At 50.8% G+C, this 27,182-nt stretch overlaps 1 long non-coding RNA gene across 15 annotated transcripts in view; it reads right to left on the bottom strand.

The window, feature by feature from the left end:
* LOC125176536 (uncharacterized) overlaps nucleotides 1-27,182 on the bottom strand; it is a 306,435-nt gene that overhangs the window by 9,929 nt on the left and 269,324 nt on the right. For 11 of the 15 annotated variants that reach the window (XR_007156306.1, XR_007156299.1, XR_007156318.1 and 8 more), the window contains one exon: nucleotides 21,584-21,737. The exons of 2 other annotated variants lie outside the window; for them this stretch is intronic. This is a non-coding gene — a long non-coding RNA (uncharacterized LOC125176536). Of the gene's footprint in view, nucleotides 1-11,701; nucleotides 11,781-21,583; nucleotides 21,738-27,182 lie in introns of all 15 variants that reach the window. 2 more of the 15 variants (XR_007156309.1, XR_007156310.1) reach the window with 2 other exon arrangements.

Below are 27,182 nucleotides of genomic sequence, written 5' to 3'. Positions count from 1 at the left end.
TACATTTGCCTAAAATGCACAGAAGACCGTTTCTCTCTAAAAAGAAATAGGCCTGCTTCTAGAACAGACTTTAACCAGGAGAAACTATGCAGCACACACATATCAGAGTTGAACATAAAGGATCAGTTTTCCTTTCCCAACTGTGCCTAATGAAATCAAAATAGAAGTCCCAAGCCATCACACAACCATGCTTTTCAATGAAAAGGCAACTGCTTCTAACTCAAACCTGAAAGACAGTTTTTTCCAAGTTTCTCATAAAGGTAAGGTGTTGTTAATACTTTTACTTTTCTTCCCCAAGATCTCTACTGAGTCTACACTTCCTACTTCTTGATTAGAATTTGATTAAAAAAAAAAGAAAGAAAAACTTTATTGTGGTCTTTTCAAGACGCATCTTAAAATGTCATCAGGTCAAAAGTAGTATCTTCAAAGTGTTTGCTCGGACAAACCACACGGTGCAGTCATTCACCCAAGAGCATTTTGTCTATAGGTAGAATCCTCAGCATGCAGGATAACGAGAAATAAACTGTGCTATTAGCTGGGGATGGTGATCATTTGCTGTGTGCCAGTCACTGTCTTGAGCCCCTCAGGGGCATAATTTCATTGTGCCTCAGGGATAATTCGATGGGCACTTCCTGTTTTCAAAGGCATTTTGCAGCTGAGAACACTGAGGCTGGGAGAAGTTAAGTAACTTCCTAGTGATCACACGACTAGTAAGTCACCACCACACTCAGATGCAGAGATGCTGACAACTACAGTGCAGGGCCCCTGATGGCTCACTCTTATCAGCAACAAAAGGAAATCCAGTTAACCATGGTGGTATTTTTTTTTAATGCTTATTTTTGAGAGAGAGAGAGAGAAAGCGAGCGAGCTGGAGAAGGGCAAAGAGAGGAGGAAGACGGAGGCTCCCAAGTGGGCTCTGTGCTGACAGCAGAGACGTTTAACCAACTGAGGCACCCAGGTACCCCCACCGTGGTGGTGTTTCTAACTTGGAGACTGAAACACAAAAGGAACAGAGGGTTAAAAGGCCTCTAGGTGAATTGCATTTCCTCAACTTTGAAGAAGGGACCACAGGAGCAAATCCTATTATTTAGCAAGGGGCCTCCACTAGATGGCGCTAAGAGGACTGGGAAGCAAATGCAGGAAAGGGAGCCAGCTTAGGCTCTTCCTCCAGCACACACAAAAGAATAAGTTGCAGTTGTCGGGATTTGCGTGAATTATTTACCATAATCACCTAAATGTTTCTAAACTTTCACTAATCCAAAGTGCGTCTCGCCCCTGAGATGTGGGCTCATTGAAGAAATGCTTTTCAGTGAAACAGAAAAGAGAGCCAGCCAACTGCCTGGGATTCCCATCATGTCTAAACCACCCAGTTAGTTTTTAAAACCAGGATCAAAAATTGTTCTCTGATGTCAGCCTCATGTTTACAGGGGGAAAAAGAAAACAGCTCATTACTTGAAAGAAAACTTGGTGTAACTGCAAGGAAAACTTGAAATGCACACATGCCTCCATTCAAAAGAGCCGTTGCAGTTAGTGAAATTTACCAAAAATGAAATTATTCTGTAAGCTAGGGGCTGTGCAGCCCTGCAATCTGGTGGTGGCACTAGATAGACAACAGCCACCCCCCACTCCCTGTTCCTGAGGAGCAGCCCTTGCCCTCGGCAGCTGGGCTCTGCCCTCAATAATCCAGACAATTTCCTCTGCCTCCTGCATCTGAGATCTAACACAGCACCATAGCTCCAACTGGGACTAATATGACAGTAATAACTACTGTGTGTGTGTGTGTGTGTGTGTGTGTATGCACACCCATATCCCAGTCCTCTACATCCATTCAGCTGGATGGCAACCCTGTGATGTTGGTAATACTATCCCTATTTTACAGACGAGAAAACTGCAACACAGAGAGGTGAGGCATATTCCCCAAGGTCACACAGCTCTCAGTGCTAGAGCTGGGACATGAGCCCAGTTGTCTAACTAAACAAAGTGCTCCCCATTGTATGTTCTCTGAACCTCCAAGGTGGCCTCTCCTTTGGTATGTACTCCCAAGTTCTGCTGCAGTTAGGCAGGCCTTCTTGCCTATTCCAGACAGGTCGTGTGTGGCCAGCCCTGGCAGCATGAACAGAACGTGTTAGAGGACAGATGAACAGAAATGTATGTTAAAGCCATCTAGGGGCCAACGGGATTTACTGGGTACTTACTATGAAAAGAGCCTCAAACGGGCAAAGGCAGGTGAGACCCTGCCTCTGTCCAGCCAAGTGGGAGACCCAGAGACATGCGTGCTAAATGGGCAGGGACTCGGGAGGGAGCTGTGCGCACTAGCACAGTGTTGCAGGGGGTGGGCGTGGGGGTTGTGCAGCAGAAGACATAGACAGGACTTCATAGGTCAGGGTGATACATGGTAAGTGGCCACACAGCACACAGGCCTGGCGGTGCCAGCCAGGGGAGCTACGGGTCTGCCGGGGGCCAAGTCCAGACCTGCACCCCACGTGCAGCCAGGCCAGCCACATCCGCCATGGCCCCTGTTCCCTGGCTCTGGCCCTGGCATGTGGAGCTGTCCATCTGTGCCTGTGTTTATCTGGCAGAATTCCTCCTGCCCGTTCAGGGTCAGGCGGCTGTGTCTGGTCACAGCTACAGTCTGCCCTGACAGAGAAAAGGCAAGAAGGCAAGAAGACAGGAGAAGAAAACAAGAGATGAGCAGTCACTTCCGTCTCTCGTCCAGTCACGCAGTCCCAATCCTGGTCCCCATCTCGAGGCCGGAGGGGTGGAAGACCCAACCGGGCCGGTCAGGGCCGGGTGCAGGCAGTCCTCAGGCAGTTTCCTCAACATGTCACTCGGGCTGTGTCATCATTCACCCTGAGTGGGCCGGCACTCCCTCTGTCAGAGGCAGCGGAGGCTGGGGGATGGCCCGGACGTTTCCTTTCGTTAGCAACCGTGATGTTTAATTTTCCTGGCCCGGCGCCACCGGCCAATGTTATCTTGGGAACTGGCTTTGGTGCGGCCTCAGAGGGATCCCCCTGAAAGCACCGGGGTGGGAGGAGGGTCCTGGGCCCATCCCTGGCTGAGAAGAAAAGGAAACGCTCAATGGCCAGGGGTGAGGCCACCTTTCCTTTGGCATTTCTTCTGTTTATAACTTAACCTGATGTGTTTGCCTCTGGGGGCCCCCCGATATCAAAATAATATCCCATGACCCTCCTGACAGGCGAGGCAATAAAACTGCTCATTAATCCCGGCCGCCATCACTGCCCCGCCATGCTCCTTAGCAAAGGTGTGTAAATAGATTGGCCTTTCCCTGACCCCTAAAAACCAACTCAGCCGGGCTGCTTTGTCAAACTCCAGAAAGTGTTTCACAAATGCTCTCTCGACAGAAGGTACTGTCTTCCTCAAATCCCTCTACCACCAAAGCGACACTCACCCCTCCCACGCCCCCCACCTCACACGCCAAAGGAGACTCCAGAGCCCCATGTCAGCAGAGTGCAGAACTGAGGGATATGCAGAAAAATACCCACCTTGAACAGGATCACCCAGGACACAAAGCAGCTGAAATTTCCCCTCGGAGAGGCTGTTTTTGCCCCGTAAATGCAGACCTTTGCTAACAGCCCCCTTGAGTATGCTTAGAGGGGTCACCCAGACTGCCTTCCAGAGTCCGCTGGGGCCCGGCACCCAAAGTCGAGCAGGGGCATCATGCACCCTGGAGCACATGCCACAGGCACTATAATCGTGGAGGAAGAGGCCTCGGATTTCCCTGAACACTGTCCCAGCGTCGCAAGGTGAAGGTCCCTGCCACGGCTGTGGGCTTGTGACCATACTTTACTGAGGGCAGACAGCTCAGAGTCCCAGAATTACAGCCTCCAAATCTTCTAGCAGGCCCATGACCACAGCATGGGGAAACCCAGCCCTAGAATGCATGGAAGCAGATCACCTGTGCCATGCTGGCCAAAGTGCCTTCTGGCCTTAGGCTGGGGCAGGCAACTTTGGTCTCAGGGACTTAGATGTCCTACCACTCCTATTCCCACATACAACCTTCCCACCTATGAGCCCAGACTCCTGGACTAGGACCCTGGCTGATGGCATGGGCCCTGCCTGAGCACTCCAGCCGCCCGATCAGGCCGCCCACTCAACCTTCTCCACATGCCCGCCTGTACACCGCATGCCCAGGCTGGCCAGGGAAGCTGGTATTGCTGTACGTTGAAACGGCAAGGCTTCTGAAGCTTAAGAGAATAAATTAGAGTAGGCTTCGAGCAGGCTCAGCTGCAGTGGATGGACAAATTGATTTGCTTGCCATCTGGGAGATTAAATTCCACCGCCCAAAATGGCAGTGGGGTAATGAGCTGTCAGTCACACGGCGCAGTGCCAGATTCGGCGCCTAATTGAACCCCGGCAGCTCCTCATTACGTGCCACGGAGGTCATGCCCGTGGCATCCCACCTGGAGGCAGCCCCTAAAGGCCTGGAGAGAGGTCACCTGGCCCTGTGGCACATCCCGGTTAGGGAAACGCCACCTCACGGATAGGCCAACCGTGAGGAACTCTCGCTTACTCACGGCCTTAATTCTGGGCAAATCCAAATGACCAAGGGGATGTTCACAACTTCCCCTAAACAACCTCGCTAGGCAGGGGGCCCTCACCTGAACCCTCCTGGACCTCTGGACCTCAAGTGGCCCCAGTCACTCCAGGGCCTCTACAGGGCAGCACCCAGAGCCATCAGCCACGCAGCCCTTTACAGCACACAAGACACGTGCATGCACACGGCTGCCTCAGGCCTCACAACGGGCTGGGATGATGGCACAGCATTTCCGTTTGCAGAACGGTCAAAGGAAGAGGGACCCATGGAAGTTCCGAAGCTGCCTCCTGAAGGGGACATGGGCCTGGGTCCCGAGGAAGGGTGCCCAGCCTCCCCCTACCTCACCTCCCCGCCTCCGCCCCTCTTTTCACCAGTACAGACTGTTGCACCCCTCTCTTACGTCGCTTTCAGGCCACCGTGTTTGCCAGTGCCTCAATCTGGGACATGCCACAGCCACCTTTTCTTTGTCATCCTGCTCAACCCTCAGGTCTCTGCTCTCAGACCTCCATTCCTCCTCCTTCAGGAAGCCTTCCCCGATCCCCTGTCTGTCTAGGCCAGGTGCCCTGTCTCGGTGCACCAGGCACACTCAGCAGCCACAACACTGTGCCTCCTGGATGGCTGTCATGTGTTCACACGGCTGTCTCCCCATCACACAGCGAGGATCACTCACTCACACACATCCCCTGAGCCCTCTGGACCCATCAGTACGCGAGGCCCTAGGCGTGCATCAGTGGACAAGCAAAAGAAACCCTGCCCTCCATGAGGCCGGGGAGAGGGGCCTTTGCCCTGTGGGGCACCCTCGGCGTCTTACCCCAAGGACCCAGATGGGAATCGCTGCTTGAGCAGACTCCACCAGGACCTCAGAGGCTAGTCACCAGGGAGACCACCTGAGTCAGACAAGGCAGTGAGAAGATTGGGGAGAACATAGTCGTTCCCGAAAATCCATCCCTGTGCAAGTCAGCCAGGGGCACCACCCTGCTGGATCTCTCGCTTCATGCGGGCACACGGTGGCTTCAGAGTGAAGTGTGATGTTGGCCCCAGGCCCCGGCACGGCACCCTCTCGCCACACTGCTAACCACAGCCCAGATCTCGTGGCATCTGGTGCTTCTGCTTTCTTTGGCTCTCGATTTGAAAAGGGAGTGGTCATGGGAACTTTCTGGCCAGATGCTAAATCCATGATATCCATAAACAGGGAAAACAGTAGAAAATGTTTTCAGGAGAGACCTCTGAGTTATCGCAGCCAAGAGTTTCTTGCCTGTGTGCCAGGGGGCCTGGTGCACAAACTTTCCAGGCAAAGGTACTGGCCACAGGGCAGGTGTCCTTGGCGGGAGACTAGCACCACTTACTGATGGCCCAACACACAACCCCAAGTCAGGGATCTCCTGCTCACAGACCCAGCCCCAGGACAAGCCCCGCTCTCAGTCCAAGGCCCAGATTCTACCAGCGGAAAGAGGACAAGGGACGTGTCAGCCCCTATGAGTCTCCGACGTGCCCCTGACAGGGTATGGGTCTGACCCTCTGAAGCCCAGACACCACAGCACAGCTGCAGAATCACACTGACACAGGGCCTTCAAGAACCCATCTGCCACTCGCATGCTTGTGTAGGAAGATGACAGTAACACGGCTGCCATGACTGCGTGCAGAGGTGGCAGCAGTTTGAGTACCTGGCACACTAAGGAGTCCACGTGCGTTCTCTTGTCAAATCCTCCTCGTCACCCTGCAAACTGAACACCGTTATCCCCACTTTCTAGGTGAGGGAGCCTGGCTCAGAGAGGTGAAGTTTCTCGGCAAGCCACACAGCAGAACCAGGCAGATAACCAAGACTCAGAACCAGAAACAGGCCATCTGCGAGGTCCACCCTTGTTCACTCTGGTATGCTGTCACCCCCTGGCCTCAGAAGGCACATCGCCCCATTTTACAGATGAGGAAAAGTAAGGAGGAGGTCAGCGGCTTCTGCAATGCCATAGGTAGCAAGTGGCATGTCTCGTGCCTCCCGCTGGGCCTCCTGAGTAGAGACCGAAGACTCCAGCAAAGCCTAAGCTGACACAGGAACCAGCCCCACGCTCTGCTCCTCCACAGGCTGGGGACCTGGCCGGGGCCTTCCAGTAATTAGTGGGCTCTTGTTAAGACCCAGTCGCGCCGTTCTCGGGCCAGGAATTGTTTTTGTTCCCGTGCGGAGGCCCTCGCAGGAAGGCCAGGCGCACGTGCGCAGCCCCATAAATCCAGCCGGCGTCGCTCATTACAACGTTCTGCTTCACGACTCCGCCGGCCCCAGCCTGCTCGGGCTTCGCGGGCCCCGGGCCTCCTTGCAGCCAAGCTCGGCTGCCCCGTGCCGCCCGCAGCCTCAGACATGAGCTCATCCAGCGCGCGGCGTGTGAGGAAGTGGCCGGGCGGTGCTCTCGGCAGCAAGGGGACAATGTGCCCATTAAGGCCGTCAGCTGTCAGTCCCCCACCAGTGCACCCCGCCCCGCTGAGGCAGGACCACCCCACTCGGGGCCCTGCCCTCGCTCCAGTTCGTGTGGACGTGCCCTGCGGTGCGGCCTGTCCACCCTGACAGTGGCCACAGGAAGTCGAAGCAGGGCAGGGAGGACTTGGGTGACAGGAGAAGTGATCTTCAGGGACCAGCGGGCCCTGAGTACCGTCCTGCCTCCTCGTGGAATGACCAACTCCCTGTGACCTCTGGGGAGGTCCTCTGGACCCTCTGAGCCTTCACTCTCACAACTATAAAATGGGAAGCTACTCCCTGCTCTGGCTGGGGAAACACTGCTCTGCAGCCCGTGACCTTGAGCCATATTTTGGCATTCCGATAGTAGGAGACTGGCTGGGCCTCTATTTTTGTGGTCTGAGAAGGGAGGAGGAGCGAGTTAAGTCACCCCACCTCTTGGGGGTGTGGTCTCGTCTGTGAAATAGAGTTGACAACACAGTGTCGGGGCCAAATACTTCAATAAACGTGATCTATTTCTTACTATTGCTCTGATTCCCATAAAGGTTAGAAGCCAGGCACCTGCCATGGCCAGAATCCAAACTCTGGCTATGGTCAGTGTTTGAAAGTAGCCAGTTCATCTTCATGCGGGCCAAGTTTAAAGGAATCTGGCCAGGTGGTTACCAATACCATGTGTAACCCCAACCTTATTGTTTGTAGCTGGAAGTGCTGGAGTTATTAGTAAACCCTTCTCCATCCAGTGCTAACACAGCTCAGAGAAGACCTAGGCCATGTCCAGTTTGGAGGGAACCTTCTAGAACCTTCAGGACCAATATGGTACACATGAACCACATGCGACTATTTAAATTAAAATTAAGTACAATTTCAAATTCAGTTTCTCATTTTTACTTATCACATTTTAAGTCCTCACTGGGTGGGCACATGTGGCTAGTGGCTATTGTATTGGGCAGCACTGTTCTAGAACCTGAGTTGGTGGAGCTCTTCAGGGTGACACTCCAAGCTTTTCATACCATTTAACTTAGCGTATGGAGCAACAACCATGGCCAGGGCATTTCGATCAACCAATGGTTCTGTGCTACCGATAGTGAAAATCATGGTGGTAGAAATAATAATATCCATGTAGTGAACATTTCTGTGTTCCAGGCACTGCGCTGGGTGCCTCACACTCATTGCATTAAACTCCCCCCCGCTCCCCAAATACTCTCCAGTTTGTGACCTATCGCCACCTTACTTGTGACAAAATGGACTCAGAGAGAGTAAAGAATTCAAGCAAGGTAGAGAGGCAAGGCCAATTTGGACTTGAAAGCCAGCCTGCCCATCAGGTACAGAACCCACGCTAACCTTCTTCTGTGTTTTGACCAGATTTACACTCGGAGGGTAACTGTTCTTTCCAAAAGGTTTCTATCCCCTTCCTGCCTTTCTCTTAGCTTTGAATACTTCCTGCTCTCAGGAAAGCTCATACCTGTTTGAGCCTAGGCCAAGGCTCATGCTCTCCCCTGGTTGCCGGGAGGAATACCTTGGGCTGGACAGGCCTGTGAAGGCTGCTGCTGACCACTGGGGCTGCTCTGGCCCCATCAACCACCCCTGGTGCCCAGAGGGACCTGCTTACTGGGCCCAGGCGCCACGTGGGGAGACCACAGATGGAGGCCCCCGCTGTGCTGCCACACCTCTTCGGACAGCATGGCCCAATGCGAGGGGCAGATCAGCAGAGCCAAAAGGGACAGCCAGTATCAGGGAGATGCCCCAGGGTGTGTGCCTGTGAGTGGGACCAGATCCTGTGTTCCTGCCCAAAGCCATACCTACAGAATAGAATACACTGAGACACAGCAAGGAGGACACAGTGACTGGCCAGGTCCTGGGAGTGAGCCCCAGCACATTCATTCTCTCACCCCTCCATTAGCTGTCTGCTGAACAAAGGAGTGCCAGGGTCACCTTCTGCAGATCAGGTCCCTCTGGACCATAAAGCACCTTTGTCCCACCCACCATTCCCAAATGCCTCTCTCCCACTGTAGCCTTGCAACAACCCTGAGAGGCAGGCAGGCAGGGCAGGGAGGTCCCCCCAGCTTGACAAATGGAGAAACTGAGGGCTGAGGAACAAAAGCAATTTCCCAAAGCCTGCAAACTGCCCACCTCCCCCCACCCCCCAACCCGCAAGTCTTGACTACAGGGCTCAACACTTGATTACCAAGTCACTCTTTAAAGGGAGCATTTTACATGGACAGGGCATGCCGTGGGCTCTGTGGTTCTTGTGGCCACACAAGGACCCCAGAGGTACAAGTCCATCCTGCACCCCCACCCTCTCCAGCACCCCAACAGGCCATCCTAGGCTCTAAGTCACCAGGGCCGATGATCAGGAAGTTCACTTAGCCAGATGCTGGGCATGTGGGACACTTCCTCTCCTGTACTTGCTTAGAGACCCCGGGATCTCAGGCACCTCCCACTGGCCCTGGGCAAGGCCGACTCTCCTGCTGTTACACCCCAGAGAGCCATGCAGGCCAGCCAGCTTTCACTAGGGACACACCAGAGATAGAGTGCACAGGCAGCCCCCACATCCGGACCCCTCTGCCCGCTGGCATGGGTCTGCTGTGGTTGTATGAGCCAAGCTGGGGTTTCCAGGCTTCAAGCTGAAGCAACATCCGAAATGGGCTCACACCTCCGTGAAGGCGGGGGGGACGGACTACACCATCCCTAAGGCCTGATCCTACATTTGTCTCACTCAAGCCCTAGGACTCCAGTTTAAGAGCCTTTTTATAGACTCCTATAAAGGAGAAAGTGAACTTTTAACATGTTTGCACTCCACTAAGTCAATACGCATAAAAGGGACAAGAGCAGAGTGTCCTCTGCCCAGATGCAGGCCAGCAGGGTGGGCGGGCAGCGTCGGGGCCATCCCGGCCCCCACGGGCACTGGTGGTCACTTCTCCTCCCTGCAGGCCTACCGTGTGGCCCCCAATTAGCCGGCTGCCATCCACCAGGGCCGTGCGCGGGCACTAATGAAGCCGGAAAGCCTTGCCTGGCGGGGCTAATGGGTGGCTCCTGGCCTCACTCAGTCGAGACACTCCCCCAGACGTGCGGTTTTCATGGGAAGATTGAGAGGAGCAGAAGTGCGGAAGCTGTAAAGTTTTACTGGGAATTCTCAACCATCCTCCCTTGGCCCTGACACCCAAACTGCCCTTCATTTTTAAGAGAGCTTCCTTTCTGCTTTGAACTTACTCCTTAAATCTAAGCAACGCTGCGCCTGCCTCCAGGATCTAGGATCTGGGCTCGAACTCTAGACATCCCTGCCTGCCCCGGAGGGAGGGGAGAAGACTGCTCAGGCACTCCAGAGGGCCTTCTGCTGCCCAGCTGTGCCCTGGAACAATCCCCAAGGAGGCCATCTGCCTGCCTGCCATCATGCTGAGATCCTGGGAATCCAGGTTTCATGCATGAGACCTGACACACTCCTTGGGATCAGGTTTAAAGACAACGCACTCAGCTCTCTTCTCTTTGTCCGTTCATTTGTACTGCGTACCTACTGCACGCAAGCCCTTCCAAGGGCAAGCATTGTCTCAGTGGTTGAGAAAGAGGACATATGACTGCGGGCCCCTGGGTGGCTCAGTCAGTTAAACGTCCAACTTCAGCTCAGGCCATGATCTCCTAGCTTGTGAGTTTGAGCCCCATATGGGGCTCCGTGCTGACAGTGTGGAGCCTGCTTCAGATTCTCTGTCTCCCTCTCTCTCTCTCTCTCTCTCTCTCTCTGCTGCTCCCCTGCTCACTCTCAAAAATAAATAAATAAACATTAAAAAAACGAGAGAGAGGGAGGACATTTGAGTCCACTTCCAGATTCGAGTCCCAGCTGTGCTGCTCACCAGCTGTGGACTTGGGTGAGTCACTTGGCTTCTCGGGGTCTGCAACTTATCTATAAAATAGGAACAATACTACCCCCCTGGACACCCCCACCATGAAGTCACTGCGAATGCTAAATGGCAGGGTACATGTGCCCCAGCACACAGTAAGCACTCAATAAACGGTAGCTTAGTGCCCTAACAGCTCTGTGAGGAAGATCCCATTCTCCCCTGAGAACAAGGGAACAGAAAAGGTTAAATAACTTACTTAAGGTCACATAGGAAACAGGGACAGAACTGGATTCAATCCCAGCTCTTCAAGGCTCCAGGGCCACAACCATAAATGCTGTAATGCAAAGTACCCCAGGCATGGGAGGACAGCAAGCCCCTGAATCACTGAGAAAAACTTAGTGTCAAGAAACCCACCTAGAATTTTGTAATCAGCAAATCTACAAAGGCATTATTTTAATTTCAGCATCATGGTTTAGTGTGGTTTCTTGGTGTGAGTTAGTGACGGCAGAGAGAGGGTGGAATTATCATGTTTCCAGGGCTCAGGGGAATTGGTTTAGTGCATGGGAACAATTTATTATCTGCTGTCGGAGATCAAACCCTCACTCCACAGGCAGTTGGTAATTGTGGCTCCTGAGAAGCCGGTCCCTGCAGCATCCCAGCCAGCGGAGGCCAGGCTGATGGGAGCCCCTCTGGTTGCCCTCTGGGAGGGGTGGGGCAGGGAGGGACGGCAGGCTGGCATCTAGCTCTCTGCCACATCCTGCTCTGGAATTATTGGGACAATTGGTATCTCTCTGCAAATTCTGAGGACTGTGCACTAACTACCTTTGTGGAATTCTAACTTTCCAAGGGAAATTTTTTTTAATAACTCACAAAACAGTTTCTCTTTGTTTCTGAATGGATCAAGGACTCCTCGGTGTGAAGTCTTGCAAACCTGCAGCCATGTTCAAGCCTGGAATCAATGAAGGGTACAAGTCAGAAGTGGATGGACCCATGGGGAATGTGTATGTAGGAGACAGGGAAACTAAGAACCAGGTACAGAGGGGTCTGCTCAAGATCCAGGGACCAGTCTTGTATCAGTGCTGGAAATCAAGCAGCGCTGTCTCGGTCCTTCTGCCTTTTTGTTTTTGCCCCAGCTTCCTTTATAACAACCTTGAAATGCCTAAAGCCCGTGGTAATTGTCTGTGCTAAATTCCTCTTTGGATAAAGAACTGAAGTGTTTTTCTAAGTTGTTAAAAGGTCCAGGGATATGCAAACCAATCCAGTTCTGGGAGGAAGCCCTCCATGGGCAAAGGCTGGCCTGTTCAGGGAAGATTCCTGAGGCCTTAAATAAAGCAAAACCCCAAGGCTGTTTGCCTCTATCCTCACCGCCCCCACCCCGAACCCCGCTTGTCCATCCCTGCAACCCAACAGTTCCTCTCAACAAAGCCCGCTGCCAGTTGTAGGCTCACTTCTGCAAGCCGTGGTGAAGAGAGTGGTTTAGCGCTTGCTCTCGGATACACCAAAGCCAAAGGTATTTCTGAAAAAAACCGCAGAGATCCCATGGCCATGTTGGCTTTGTCTACAGCCATGAACGTGGAGTGGGCTCCCTGTGGTTCCCTGACTGCACTTGAAACCCATCTCTTGGCTGGCGCTCACCTTCCTGGGAGCTTCTGTACTCTGGAGCACAGACCCAGAGCCAAAAATTATGGAAGAAAGCAACCAAAGGGAGACAAAGTGTTGTCAAAAAGTCCACAGTCGAGTCTGACTCCATAGGAAAGAAGGTGCATGGAACAGTGGTTCCATGTCACGCGTGATTACCCTCCCTTCTCTTTGCTCCTAATGTGCTGTTAGACTTAACCCTGAAGGAAACGCATGCTCATGAGGACACACAGGCTAAGGACACACCCATCCATGAAGCTCTGCTGAAGAGGGGCGGTCTGGATCCCTGCTCTGGAGCCCAGGAGGGTGAGGCAGGAGACAGATCTCTGGGGTGGGTCTAGGACACGCACTGCACTCACCGTCTCCTGCCCCGAACCTCAGGTCTTAGTGTCTGTATTAGTTTCCCACTGCTGCTGTAACAAATTACCAGGAACTTAGTAACTTGAAACAACACAAGTTATCTTACCGTTCTGGGGGTCACAAGTCCCACCTGTGTCTCACTACACAAAAAATCAAGGCATCACCAAGCTGTGTTCCTTCTTGAGGCTCAAGGGGAGAATTTTTTTCCTTACCTTTTGGCAGCTTCCCAAGGCTGCCTGCATCCTTGGGCTTGTGCCTCTCCCCCCTCTATAAAGCCATTCCAGAAGCATCTTCTAACTTCTCTCTGCCTCTCTCTGACCTGTGCTTCCATAATCTCTTCTCCTTTTCTGACTCTGACACTCCGCCTCCCTCACTCACTGACAAGGGCTCTTGTGAAAACACTGGGCCCAACGGAAAATCCAGGGTAAGCTCCCCGTCCCAAAACCCTTAACTTAATCACACCTGGCAGTCACCTGTGCCATGCAAGGGAACACACACGTTCACAGGGTCTGAGGATTAGGATGTGGATATCTTTGGGGGGCAGGACTCTATCGACGAGAGGGTCTTCATAGACCCTCAGGACATAAATGCTCCTCGTATCTACAAAAACAGAAAGGTAAGCTGTCATTATCAGGAAAGGATTAACAGAATCTGTCACCAAGGGAAGGAAATCCATTCACTGATGTACAGCTTTCCCTACAAAGCTCTTGGGCTCCTAGTGTCACCTGACGAATGTGACTGTGAGAGTACCTTCTGGTCCAGGAGACACAAAGTCCCTTTCCCATGGCTGGGTGGGCCCCAGGGTCCATGATGCCCTCAGCTGTTCCCCACCAGACTGCACCCCACACAGACCTTTCAGAGTACCACCTGAGAAGCTTCAAATGCAAGACTCCTGCCACTTGATTTTTGAGTCCATTTTCTATGCTGTGAATACCTTTTTTTTAAATGTTTATATATTTTTGAGAGAGAGAGAGAGAGCACATGTACGCGCAGGAGAGGGGCAGAGAGAGAGAGGGAGACACAGAATCCAAAGCAGGATCCAGGCTCTGAGCTGTCAGCACAGAGCCTGACGCAGGGCTTGAACTCACAAACTGCAAGAGATCACGACCAGGAGATCATGACCTGAGTGAAAGTTGGACACTTAACCAAGTGAGCCACCCAGACGCCCCCATCCTGCAAAATCTTAGCAGACTGTGAAACGTGGGCAGTGCAGGGCCACGGAGGGCCCAGGGAGCAGGCTCTGGACAGCCCCCAGGCACACAGGTACACTACAGCTGAGAACAGCCAGCTCCAGAGCAGGCTCCAGAGCCCAGATACCCAGGCTGAACGCCTACTTTTGCAGATGACTGAGCCTGCAGGGCCCGATACAACCGCAGTCACAAGCACCCTGCAGGCTAGAGAATGACCAGCTATCCTTTCCCAAACAACAGGCTTGGTGGCTTTCTCCTAATTCTTTCTGGGGTCCTCTCATGTCTGCTTTCTCTCCGGATTCCCATCCCCAGGAACCCAGGCCGCTTCAGGTTAAGAAAGACCCTTGCAGGGGCCCCTGGGTGGCTCAGTCAGTTGAGTGACCGTCTCCTCAGCTCAGGTCATGATCTCGTGGTTTGAGAGTTCAAGCCCCGCATTGGGCTCTGTACTGACCGCTCAGAACCTGGAGCCTGCTTCCGATTCTGTGTCTCCCTCTGTCTCAGCCCCTCTCCTGTACCCTCCCTCTCAAAAATAAATAAACATTAAATTTTTTTTCTAAAAAAAGAAAGGCCCTTGGAAGCCCAAGTCAGGTTGAGGCACGGGTGCATCACTGCAGCCTCCTTGGCCTCTAGCCAGCCAATCTGAGTGGGGAGCAGCAGTTTTACTTGCCAGGCTTCTGGAGAATGCTGTGGGGAGTGGCCATCCCCTGTGACCACCGGGTCACCCCTCTGGGCCTTCAGACAGCCTCCTCCCACCGCTAAAGGGCCACAATCGCACCAACACTGACCACTCAATTTCTACACCCAACTTCTAAGTTACTGGGCTTTTTCATCTGGGCTTTCCTCTTGTTGCTCAGACCAGAGCCAACACAATCGGGCACCATGGGCTCCAGGGTCCCTTCAACATGGACGGCAATGACAACAACAGGTGGCATTTACTGCTTGCTTACCACGTGTCGGGTCCTGTGTGGAAGGCCCTCAGCAGCCACACAGGGCCACGTACAGTTGTTACTCCTGTTCTCGGAGGCAGGGAAACTGAGGCTCTGAGAAGTTAAAGAACTTGCCCGAGGTCACAAACCAACTGACAGAGCCAGGACCCGAATCCAGCTCTGTCTGACTCCAGCATCCGCTGTCTTAACTACTCTGTTCCCCACCCGGCCCTGGGGTTTCCCTTCCCATCACAGAACCCCACCCAGAGGTCCCAGCTTGCAGGTTGCTGGGCCAGGAAGCCTTGGTGAACCTACGGCCAGCTCCAGGCATTGCTTGGGGCAGCTGAGCTGTCCCCGAGCACTCCCGTGTGCGACAGCCTCCTGCCCCTGCTGACTGGGACAGCAGTGGGGACGCAGCCCAGGGGCCCCATGCACCCTGAGGAGCAGTCTCTTTCTGTTCTGCTACGACCATATGCTGGAGCCTGACATGTCATGACTGCCCGGGAGTGGGGGCAGTGCCAGGGAGAAGACACGGAATGGGACTTTCTCAACGGAAAAGGCGTAAGCAAACACCGCTGGGTTGGGAGACAAGATCTAAGTTCAGACTTGTGGGCTAAAGCTCTTGCCATCCTTGGGAATGAATCGTCATTAAAAAAACAAATACCCAAGGGTCCGGGGCCCGGGGAGTCACGGCCACTGAGTGTTTGGCAACGACCCAACAGCACGGCAGCTAGACTCATACAGAGTCTGAAACATGGTCTCCTGGCCAAGCCCCCATCCACACACACACACCTGTCTCTCTTCCCAAAGCGTCCATGCCCCGCTCACCAGTGGCTCCAGATGTGGCCCCTCTAGCCCCAACCACACCACAGCCCCCTGCCCTCACATGCAGTACGGTATCCCTGCACCCCATTCAAGAGGTTTACTTATCTGTTCCTTTGGAACTTCCACAACCATCATGAAAAGGGGAGGGGGGAAATCTGCCCAAAGCCCCTACTCACTGGTGCCCACCGCCATGTTGCACACACAAACTCAGAGACTCGGGCAAGCGGAGTTGTCCATGAAAGGTCATGCAGCCTCCCACGCACCTGCTCTGGGCAGGCAGGCCCGCCTGCACCTTGTCTTCTGAAGAAGCACTGGACTAGGAGAAGGGGTAGACTTGGCTTCTCAGCTCAGCCCACCAGCTTGATGTGAGACCTTGGGTACATTGCTTGACATTTCTGAGTCTTTCAAAAGTTGTTGTGAGGATAGAGTAAGATGATAGGAGTAGACAGGCGTGGTACAGACACAGGATCTTGCACATGCCCGATAGGTGCTCAATAAATGCATGGGGATCCCTTCCTCTTCAACCTCCTTGTGTCTGTATGCCCTATCCTCTCTCGGACAAGAAGCCCATACAGAGAAATTGGGTCTTTTCCTTCCCCTGGGTGCCCCTGCGCCAAGCCCCTGAGGCCTCTTAAGAAACAGGACCTTCTGTGTGCCCAGGGAGGACTGAGATAAGTGTACTATAGAGGGAGGCCTCCAGCTCCTGCCAATGTGCTGGGTCACCTACCCACCATAATCATCCAGAAATGCTGGGTAAGACACAGTAAGCATAAATATAAGTGCAAAGGGGAAGGAAGGAAGGAAGGAAGGAAGGAAGGGAGGGAGGGAGGGAGGGAGGGAGGGAGGGAGGGAGGGAGGGAGGGAACAAACAAACAGGTGTGGGAAATCTACAATGCTAAGAGCTCTAGCTGAATTAAGATGCCCAAGCCATGTAAGTACGGAAAACAGGGCTGCCGTAAGGTCATCAGCCAATCCCAGAAGCAGAAAAGAAACCTCTGACCTACAAAAGAAGGAGGCCTAAACTAGGACCTCTGTCTGGACCTAGGACTCTCAAAGTTATACCTCGGGCAATCCACTCACTGGAAAAGGAGACAACCGGGAGACCTGGCCATCTCCAGCCTTGGCTTGGAGGGAGAAATACTCAGAGAGTGTCCCATGGAGTTCATGGCCCAAGCCTGCTCTTACCTGGGTGAATTTGCATTTCCTCAGTCAAGGAAACACCAAGTAGATAGGTAGAATTCAAGTGTCTTCAGGTAGGTGACATCACTGGACACCAAGAAGAACCATTCACAAAATCTCTCCAAAAGAATGCACACTCAACCCAGGCTCTCCAGGATCTTGCAGATTATAACCGGTTAAATGTGAGCTCACCATGAAAAATTACCAAACACCCAAGGAAAGAAACCACTGTGAGTAAGATTCAGCAGGAAGGGCAGCAAAACTGACCCCCAAGGGCCAAGGTACAGATATGAAATAAGGACTATAAGCTTAAACACAATGGGAGAAGAACATTTTAAAATTGATCCGGTGTATCTGATTAATAAAGGATCACCTACAACTCCTAGAAATGAAAAATGAAACCAGAAGCCCAATGAATAAATACAGCTGATGCGAGAATTAACTGGAAAAGATGTAAAGAAACAACTCAGAAAGTGGCAGAGAATGGGACAGGGGTGGGGACATGAAAGAAACACTTTAAGAATTATAGGGGTACCTGAATGGCTTAGTGGGTTAAGGGTCTAACTTCAGCTCAGGTCATGATCTCACTGTTTGTGGGTTCAAGCCCCACATCGGGCTCTGTGCTGACAGCTCGGAGCCTAGAACCTACTTTGGATTCTGTGTGTGTGTCTCTCTCTCTGCTCCTCCCCCATTTGTGCTCTGTCTCTTTTGGTTTCTCCAAAATAAACATTAAATTTTTTTTAACGTTTAATTATTTGGGGGGGGGGGGTTGGGGAGAGGCAGAGAGAGAGGGAGACACAGAATCTAAAGCACACTCCAGGCTCCGATCTGTCAGCACAGAGCCCGACGCAGGGCTCGAACTCACAGACCGTGAGATCATGACTTGAGCCGAAGTCGGACGCCTAACTGACTAAGCCAAAAAAATTTTTTTTAATAAAAAAAAAGAATTATAAGCTGGGGCTCACCCCCTGGAACATGCCATGAGAAGAGCGTGCCTTAGACAGCAGGTACCATTCAACCTGGGGCCCAAAAAGTACAATGACCTGAACCTGACTCACAGCGTGGAGCCAAACAGAAGACATACAGAACCCTGAGTCATAAAACATATTTTTGTCATAAGCCACTGGACCTATTGGGAGGTATTTGTGCTGCACAAAGTAAAACAGAAATCGGCACCTACAGGTGGAGTGCTATGCCAACCCAAACTTTGGCACAGTGGCTTTGGCACTGGATAGCTAGTGGTAAGGGAACCTAAAGAGGGATAGAAACATGGCACCTGGGTTACATGGCAGAAAAAATGCTGCCCACGAGATGTGGAAAACTGAATATAGACACCTCATCTATTTGTGGCTCCTGGCAGAGAAGCATCAGGAAAGATGATCCCTTGTGTGAGCTGATATGACTGCCTGTACTTCAAAGGGTACTACAAGAAAGAAGTGAACTCAGACAAAGACTAACCAGTTCACAAGCAGAAGTGAGGGGTCCTGATGTCCCTGGGTTTCCAGAGTTGTGACACGGAGCAGTCTCCTCACCAAACTGAGGATGTGGCCACGAAGATGCAGATTTGGTCAAAAACCCATTGAAGGCCATGGCCTTTAAGACATGCTCAGAAGAGAGATCAAATCACAGATGAGGCCAGACACACCCTTTGCTAAAACCCAAATGGATGAAGGTCATTCCTGGGAGGTGAAGGGCAAAATCAGGCTTTCCTCTCATGGAAACCTGATTACATCAAAACACCTATAACTGAGGGGATAGAAAGAGAGACAAAGACAGAGGGCGGGGGAAGAAGAGAAGGAGAGGGAGGGAGGGGTAGACCTCAAAAGAATTGTGGGTCTGGCTTTTGGCATAAGCAGCTGGGGCTCCAAAACACTTTAAAAGGAACTTAATAAAATATTAAAAATACAATACAACCAAATACATTTTAAAGGCTCTCGTGCATAGGCCACATAGGCAGACCCTCCTCAGCTCCTGATGGTTGTACCTTGGGAAAAAAGTGCCTTCCACATGATGCAAGCTGGCTGCTGGGGCCTCTCCTGGCATGGCATACCCCCTATTACCATTCCCAAGAGGGCACTCAGGCCAAATCAAAACCAAGCTGTGCCAGGCAGGGGCATGCCGACCCTATCAGAAAAGTTCCTGGACAGACAACCCATACCTTTTTGAATGACCCTTTCCAAGTGGACAAGGCACGATTTCCCTCAACCCTCAGCTGGCCAAGGTTGTTCCAAGGACTGTGGCCAACATAAACAGCATACAAAAATGAGTCCAGAAACCAAATTTCCAGCTCCAGGATGATGACCGTCTATTTGCGTGTGGTAAACCAAACTTCCTGGGACGGCTTCCCAGAGCCCAGGGCCATCCGTCCTGCCCAGATCCCCAAGCTCAAAGGTGCCACTGGCAGTGTGGTCTCCAAAGATGACAGTTCGTCTTAGAGATCTGCCCTCACAACGACTCCCCACACAGGCCCCAAGAAGGAAGGACAGACACAGCTTTGGGGCTGAGCGGTCCGGCCAACACAGAAATGCAGAGGCTCATGGAAAATGCGGGCTGGCAAGGGAAGAAATGGCAAAATGATCTGAGTGTGGAGGTGTGGCATGTCATTACTCAGCTCATAATACAGAATCATCGGCTGGTATTTCCCTGGATGGCACCCCAGAAGTCACCCTCACAAGAGGCTGTCGATGGTTACCGTACTGTGCAGGTGGCACTGGATAATCTACTGACATCTGGCAATCTCTGAGCAGCAGGGTGATCCCTCATTCTCACGTTGGTCTGTCAAGCAACCCTCCTACAAGAAAACAAACCAGACATCTCCCCAAACCAAAGGTGGTCACGACCAATACCCAATCCTCAGGCAATCTCCCCTCTTTAGAACATTTTCGGAGCTAAAGAATAGACTGCAAGGAATCTGGGCAGACAAGAGTGGTCACAACATCCACGCAAGAAAGCCCAGGCCCCTTCCTTGCACACCAAGTCCCTCCGAGCCAGGGACGCGGCCCCCAATGAGCTTGTTCCTGTGGCATTCCAGCCAGGGCACACAGCATATGACAGGCAGGCGCACCTGTAGGTGGCACAATGGCAACAGCAGACAGGGACAGCTGCTAACCGCCAGCAAGGACACAGAGAGAAAGAGTGCAGAACTGTCCAGATGAAAAGAAACTTGAAGAAACAGTAGCCTGTGACCATTCAGGAGCAAAGAGTGCTTCACACCTGAGTAAGTTCCAAATTACAGAGAAGAATGAGGCCTGGCACATCATCACATGCAAATGTATTTTAAAAATTGTGTAGGGGCTCCTGGGTGGCTCAGTTGGTTAAGCGTCCAACTTTGACTCAGGTCACGATCTCGCGATTCTTGAGTTTGAGCTCCCGCGACGGGCTCTGTGCTGACAGCTCAGAGCCTGCAGACTATTTAGGATTCTGTGTCTTCCTCTCTCTCAGCTCCCCCCCTGCTTGTGCTGTGTCTCTCTCTCTCTCAAAAATAAACATTAAAAGAATTAAAATTTTAAAAATTTAAAACTTTTTTAAAAATGTGAAACAAGTTTAAATAATTATTTTTTCCCAAATTATATTTTTTTTTTGATAGAGAGAACACATGAGCAAGGGGGAGGGGCAGAGGGAGAGAGTGAGGGAAAGAGAGAATCCCAAGCAGGCTCCACTCTCAGCACAGAGCCTGACGGGGCTCAATCCTACGACCCTGGGATCATGACGTGAGCTGAAATCAAGAATCATCGGATGCTCGACCGACTGAGCCACCCAGGCGCCCCTGAATGGAGATTTATCTAACCCCATGACTCCTTCCACATGGATTGGTTGGCGTTCTACAGTGAAGCAGAGCTTTCTCTTATTCCACACTTACTCATTTACACCAGTGTGGGCTCATGGGATGCAGTTTTGTGGGTGTTAAACCATTACCATCATTATATATTTTGATGCTCAAATGTCCCAGATTGTGCCAATGGGAGCCCCTTCAAGATGGCTTCCGTGTCCTCTCAACATGCCCACTTCATTTGTTAATCATCTCCTTGCTTTCTGGCAGAAAAGATTTCCAGCACAGTGTACTTTACCTGTCCCAGCCTTGGAATCGGCCATTTCTCCAAGGATTCCTAGCCTCCTTTAGTGGAAAATGCTATTAGAAACCAATACCTGAGCAACCTGGTGTGCCATTTGTCCTGGTTGCTAGGCCTTCCAGTGGAAAGAGCTCACCAACATTTGCAAATGCAGATACATATACATATGCATATGCAATATTTACCTATATGCTACTTTCTACATTTATCTATACTGAAAACCACGAGTTTACACAGATACCTCCAATACCAGTCTAACATAACTATGTTCATTCTCACTTCCCTCTTTCCTCTTCAGCGACTCCCTCCTCTAACACCTGGAAAACCAGCCTCCTTAACCCTCAGTGTATTTACTTATCTGCTCAATCCCTGTGTGTATGACCAACTTCTCAAATCCACTAAGCTGCCACCACACTCAGCCACCTTCCTCCTGTGGCCTTCAACCTCCGCTAGGTCACGTTGCCTGTTGGGCCGGCACAAATGCTTTCCTTTTTCAAGTAGCTTTAGTGAATTATAAATTACCATAAAATTAACCCAGCTTAAAATATTTTCTAGTCAACTTACACAACTGTATAACCATCACCACCATTTGGTTCTACAACACTTCCATCGTTCCAACAAACTTGCCAGTGTCCATTTCAGACTGACCCCATTCCTCAGCTCCAGGCACCCAATGACCTGCTTATGTCTCCACAGATTTCCTTCTTCTGGAATTTCCCTGTAAAGATAAAAATGTATCTTTTACACCTGGTTTACTTCACTTAGCATCAGGTTTTTGAAGTTCATCATGCATGATGTAACATGCATCAGCACTTCCTTTTTATTGTTACATCATATTCCACTTTATAGACATGTCATATTTTGTTCATCCATTAACCAGTTGACAGACAACGGGAATGTTACCAGTTTGGGGTTACTACATACAGTGCTGCTATGAATACTCATGTACAGGTCTTTGTGTGGACACATACTTTCTTTTACTGTGGGTAGTGTGGAAGGCAGAATAATGGCTCCCAAAGATGCCCAACTTACTAATCAACTAACTTTCAGAAACCAAGATTATCCTGGATTCTTTTATATGAAGTCTATGACCTAATCCCCAGAGCCTGTAACTATGTTATGTTACACAGCAAAGGGGAATTAAGGTTGCTAATCAGCTGGTGTTAAGAAAGCAAGATTACCATGGACTCCCTAGGTGGGCCCAGCATACACACAAGGGTCCTTTCAAAGGAGAAGAGGAAGTCAGAGTAATGCTCTGTAAAAAGGACTCTTCCCACTGCTGCTAGCTTTAAAGATGGAGGAAGGAGGCCATGAACCAAGGGATCCTTTGCAGCCTGTAGAAACTGCAAAGTTTGTCCTTGAGAGCCTCCAGGAAGGAAGGTAGCCCTGCTGACTCCCTGATTTTAGCCCCATGAGACCCTGTTGGACCTCTAGCCTCCAAAGCAGTAAGATAATACATTTGTGTCATTTTCAGTGACCCAGCTTGTGGTGATTTGTTACGACAATAAGAGAAAACCAAGACAGAGGGTCCCTGAGTGAAAATGGTTCAAGTTATCATTTTTTGACTTCATGATGGAACAAAAGCCATACACAGTCGCTAGAAACCACACTTCAAATTTTGTACTTTACTCTTTTTCTGAGCTAGCGATAGGCAGTTACGATACTCTCTCTCACTGCTGGGCAGGGGTAGGGAGCCACAGCTCCCAGCCAGCCATGCAACCTTGAAGATAAGCCACCGATAATTTACAGACACCCTGTCCCCATACAAACCTTCTGTTTTTCACTTTCAGTACTATATATTCAATACATGACATGACATGTTCAACACTTTGTGTTACACAATTTTGCTCAATTGTAAGCTAATGAGTGTTCTGAGCACATGTATGGTCTGCTTGGCTAAGCTAGGTTGTTAGTAGGTTAGGTGTATTAAATGCATTTGCAACTTACATTATTGCCAACTTATGATGGGATTATCGGGATATAAACTTGCTGTAATTCAAAGAAGGTCTGTACGGGGAGATACCTAAAATTGGATATTGGATTGGATGATAAGTTTATGTTTAACTTTTTAAGAAACTACCACATAGGTTTTCAAGGTGGCTGTATCATTTTACATTCTTATCGGAAATGTATGATTTTGGTGAGTTTCTAGAATTCTTAGATGGTTGCTTTGGACACTTTTGTTTAGTTTTATCACTGTTTTGGGGTGGAGAGGATTTGCCAAGTTTCTTTTCTCACTCCACCATAACAAAACCCAATGAGTTTCTGACTGCCTTACTGAAGAAGAGAGAAAGGAGGGGAAAAGGAAACAGAGGAAAGATTAAATATTTGTAATGGGCTTATTGGCAAGACTAGAGGACAATGGATTTCAGGGCCTCACACACTACCCCACTTCTTTTAAAAAAATTTTTTAAGTGTTTTATTTATTCTTGAGAGAGAGAGAGAGAGAGAGAGAGAGAGAGACAGAGACAGAGAGAGACAGAGAGAGACAGAGCATGAGCGAGGGAAGGACAGAGAAAGAGAGGGACACAGAATCCAAAGCAGACTCCAGGCTCTGAGCTGTCAACACAGAGTCTGATGTGGGGCTCGAACTCAAGAGCCGTGAGATCATGACATGAGCCAAAGTCAGACACTCAACTGACTGAGCCACCCAGGTGCCCCAACACCGATTCTTATTAACTGTATGATTTGGGGCATGTTGTCTCACTTGTCTGAACCTCAGTATCATCACCACAATAAATAATAATCAGAAAAAATAATAGGACACGCATCCTATGTTTGTGAGGAGGACTAAATAAGATAACACGGGTAAGGCACATAGGCAATGCTCAGCTTCCAAGCTGCTCTATTGGAAGAATATGTAATTAATCAAAAAACAAACAAACAAAACACAAAGTGTGGGTTTCTAGAAATGGAAGAATATGTAATTACAAAAAACACACAAAATGTGGGTTCCTAGAAATGTAAACCCTTGCCTGGTTGGCCTAGTTTCCAAGTTGCTCATAGATCTCAGCAAGTGAAAACGTAACTACAAAATCCGACAAGTCGTCTGTTGCCAGTGGTTATCCATGAACCATGCTCATCCACCCATAACAACTCTACACATCTGTACAAAATTCTGTTTTTAAACATCTTTTTGGTACGTCTTTTCACGTGGTCACCCAAAAAGCCCACTGGGTAGACCAAACAGGAACGATCACGTCTGACAGATTAAGGGAACTGAGGTCCACAGCTGCCAAGTGATTCATTCAAGACTCTACAGAGAGAAGGTGGCAGAAATGCCGCCATTTTTCCTTTTCTGCAGTGCATGTCTCTGGTTTGCACCCAAGGGTACCTTTCCCACCTCTTTTTCACTGATATCATTTGCTCGTGGACCATGGAAAAGATCAAGGTTCATCAAATCCAGAGATGCTAATAACACAGTCAACGTCCATGAACACATGTTGATTTCATTGTAATTCTGCTCATCTTGCTGGGAGCAGCCATGCATGGCTTGGTGGAAATTTAAGACTCCATTACAGAGTTAAATTGGCATTTGTTCTGAGCCCAGTGGCATTTTTGATGCATTTGTGAAAATGGAAATGAGTCGAGGCACCCAAGGCCGATTACAAAGGGCAAGTTAAACACCCCCAGAACCCACAACGAAGGCCTAGTCTCTTGATTCGTGGCTGTGCCAACAGTTCCCCACGCTCATCCTCCCAAGGGCAAAGCCTTCTCCTCCTCACACAGCCCTGTCCTGCCTGTCCATCTTGGACCCATCTTCACAACAACAACCTGACCTAAGTCCTATCATTCTCCTCATTTCGCAGATGAGAAAGCAGAGGTTCAGAGAGGTTAAGTGACTTTCCTGAGTCACGCAGCTGGTAACATGGTGAATCCAGGCTTCAAACTCAGGTCACTGAGACTCAAAATTCCATGGGCTCGGCATGCTTCTCTCCAGTATCCCTTGCACATAGACCTCCTCTTCCCTCCTCACTACACTCCCTTGATCATTATATACTCCGATCTGAAGAACACAGTGTATAGGTAGGATAGCTATACATTCCTGGGGAAGGGGTGTGCATGTCAGCTCACCCAAGGCTATCTCTGTGTAACCTCTGCCCTCCAACATTCACATACAAGGTCAGTTTCTGATTTGACGCCTTTAAAACAAAAAACGCTGGAGTTAGAAGTTATTTATATAGAAGAACAATGCCTGAGGGTCTCATCGAACTTGTAAACTTTGCTATAATTGTTTTTTATTGTTTTGACTTTTGTTTTTGCTGCTCTGGGAAAAGCTAATCCATTACCCCAGTGATGCTTTGTTCTCTTGAGTTAAGTGTTTAACTTTGTTGGAGGGCATGGGGGCAAGACGTGAACCAGAAAGTAATATAGAACCTTGCAAACTCAAGGGAGAGGAGTCCTCAGATGAAGAGCCATATACGCCTCCTGTCTGTCTCCTTTCACCTTGATCATACACATACATGACCAAAGTTGACAGTCTAGCCCCCAAAGGACATTTCCTTAAGTTCCCTCTCTGGGCTATTCCAAAAGCCCAAGAAGATCAGGCACATTCCGCCTGGACATGGCAGTATCTGAGAGGGAGACACAGGTGTGACCCCAGAAGGGTGAAGGCTGAACATGCCTCCCGCTCATCTTCCAGGAAAACTGGAGAGAGAGGTCCTACCTGCAGCTCCCTGTCCCCTGTGGCCTTGAGCTTCTCCCCACATTTCCACTAGGAGCACCTGGCCTCCAGGGCTGCTCCCCACATTTCCAGGGATCAGTGGGAGTGGTGGAAGTAGAGACAGGGAGTAGACAAGATTCACTGATTCTACCTTACAAGGCAGGTTATTCAGAATCATTCATCCATCCATCCATTCATTCATGGCCAGACACCAAACTAGGAGCCAGTGACTGGCAGTAATGCAGCACTCCACAATTTCCAAAACCATTTCACACACGTTCTCTGGCCGACCCACACAATGTCCCTGTCTGGCACAGTAGAGATCAGGCCCATTTTACAGATGAGCAAATGGGTATCCAAAAGTAACTTGCCCAGGTCCCAGAGCACACAGCAAAACCAGGTTGAGAACCCAGAAGGGGGGCATGCAGGTAGACCTCACTGCCTCTCCCCGCAGCACTGGACAGCCTTCTCCCGATAGCTAATCCCTACCCCGAGTTCCCAGAGTAACCTCGGCGACAGGCCTCCATTCACATCCTAGTTCCACCACTGTCTAGTGGAGACCACACCTTCCCGTGCACAACTGGCCTCATCTTTAAAATGGGCACAAGAGTGACAACACCATAACGTCACTGAAGGGGATCAAGGCGAGCTGTGTCCTTCACGGCACCTGGCACAGAGGGAGTACAGCAGAGACAGCAGCCGCTCATATCCTCATATCGCAATGGCACCGTGGGGCCCTCTGGGCACACTGCAGGGGCTCAGGACCCTCACTTCCACCAACCAGGGCCCTGGGGTGTGAGCCCATTTCTCCCCAGCCCCGGCCCCCCCAGGAAGACAGCAGGGGCTGGGAGGGAGGGAGAAGCTCAAGGCAGGGCTCCCGGCAGCCTCGCGGCCGGGTACTCCCGGTCCTCGCCTTTGTCTGTGCGCCTGTAACTGAGAGGCCCGTCTAGACTGAGCGGCTACTAGAAGTAATCCAGGGAAAATCTCCCTGAAACCTGATCCCCGCCCTTATCGAGGGCCAGGCAGATTAGCCTGATTGATTGAACGATGGACGCCAGGGCTTTAACAGGATCTCCATGTGTCTCCTGTGCAGAAGGGGCTCTGGGCAGGCGCAGGGCCCACACTGCAGAGGAACCTGTCTTGCGGGGTCAGCAGGCCAGTCGGCCTCCTTCCAGCCTAGAGGAGGAGGGGGGTGGGAGGACTCACCTCTCCCAGGGCCATCACAGCAACCCATACCAGTTCTACCGCTTAGGGGCTGCCTTCCATGATCAGGTCCCTGCTAGGACTCACACACCCCACATAGGGAGCACCTATTGTCATCACCCATCTCCTCTTCCTCCTCCTGATCATCCCTGTTTCACAAGTGGGGGCATGGAGACTAAGCAACACCCTCTGGCTCACACACCAGAAAAGCGTCAGAATCAGAGGCCACAAGCCCTCACCCACAGTCTGGCCCTGCCCCTCGGCACTCACATAGCAGCAGTCAGCAAGCCATAGGCC

Source organism: Prionailurus viverrinus, chromosome A1, assembly GCF_022837055.1.
Source record: "Prionailurus viverrinus isolate Anna chromosome A1, UM_Priviv_1.0, whole genome shotgun sequence".
Classification (NCBI taxonomy): domain Eukaryota; kingdom Metazoa; phylum Chordata; class Mammalia; order Carnivora; family Felidae; genus Prionailurus; species Prionailurus viverrinus.
This window is presented reverse-complemented; position numbering and strand designations above follow the sequence as displayed.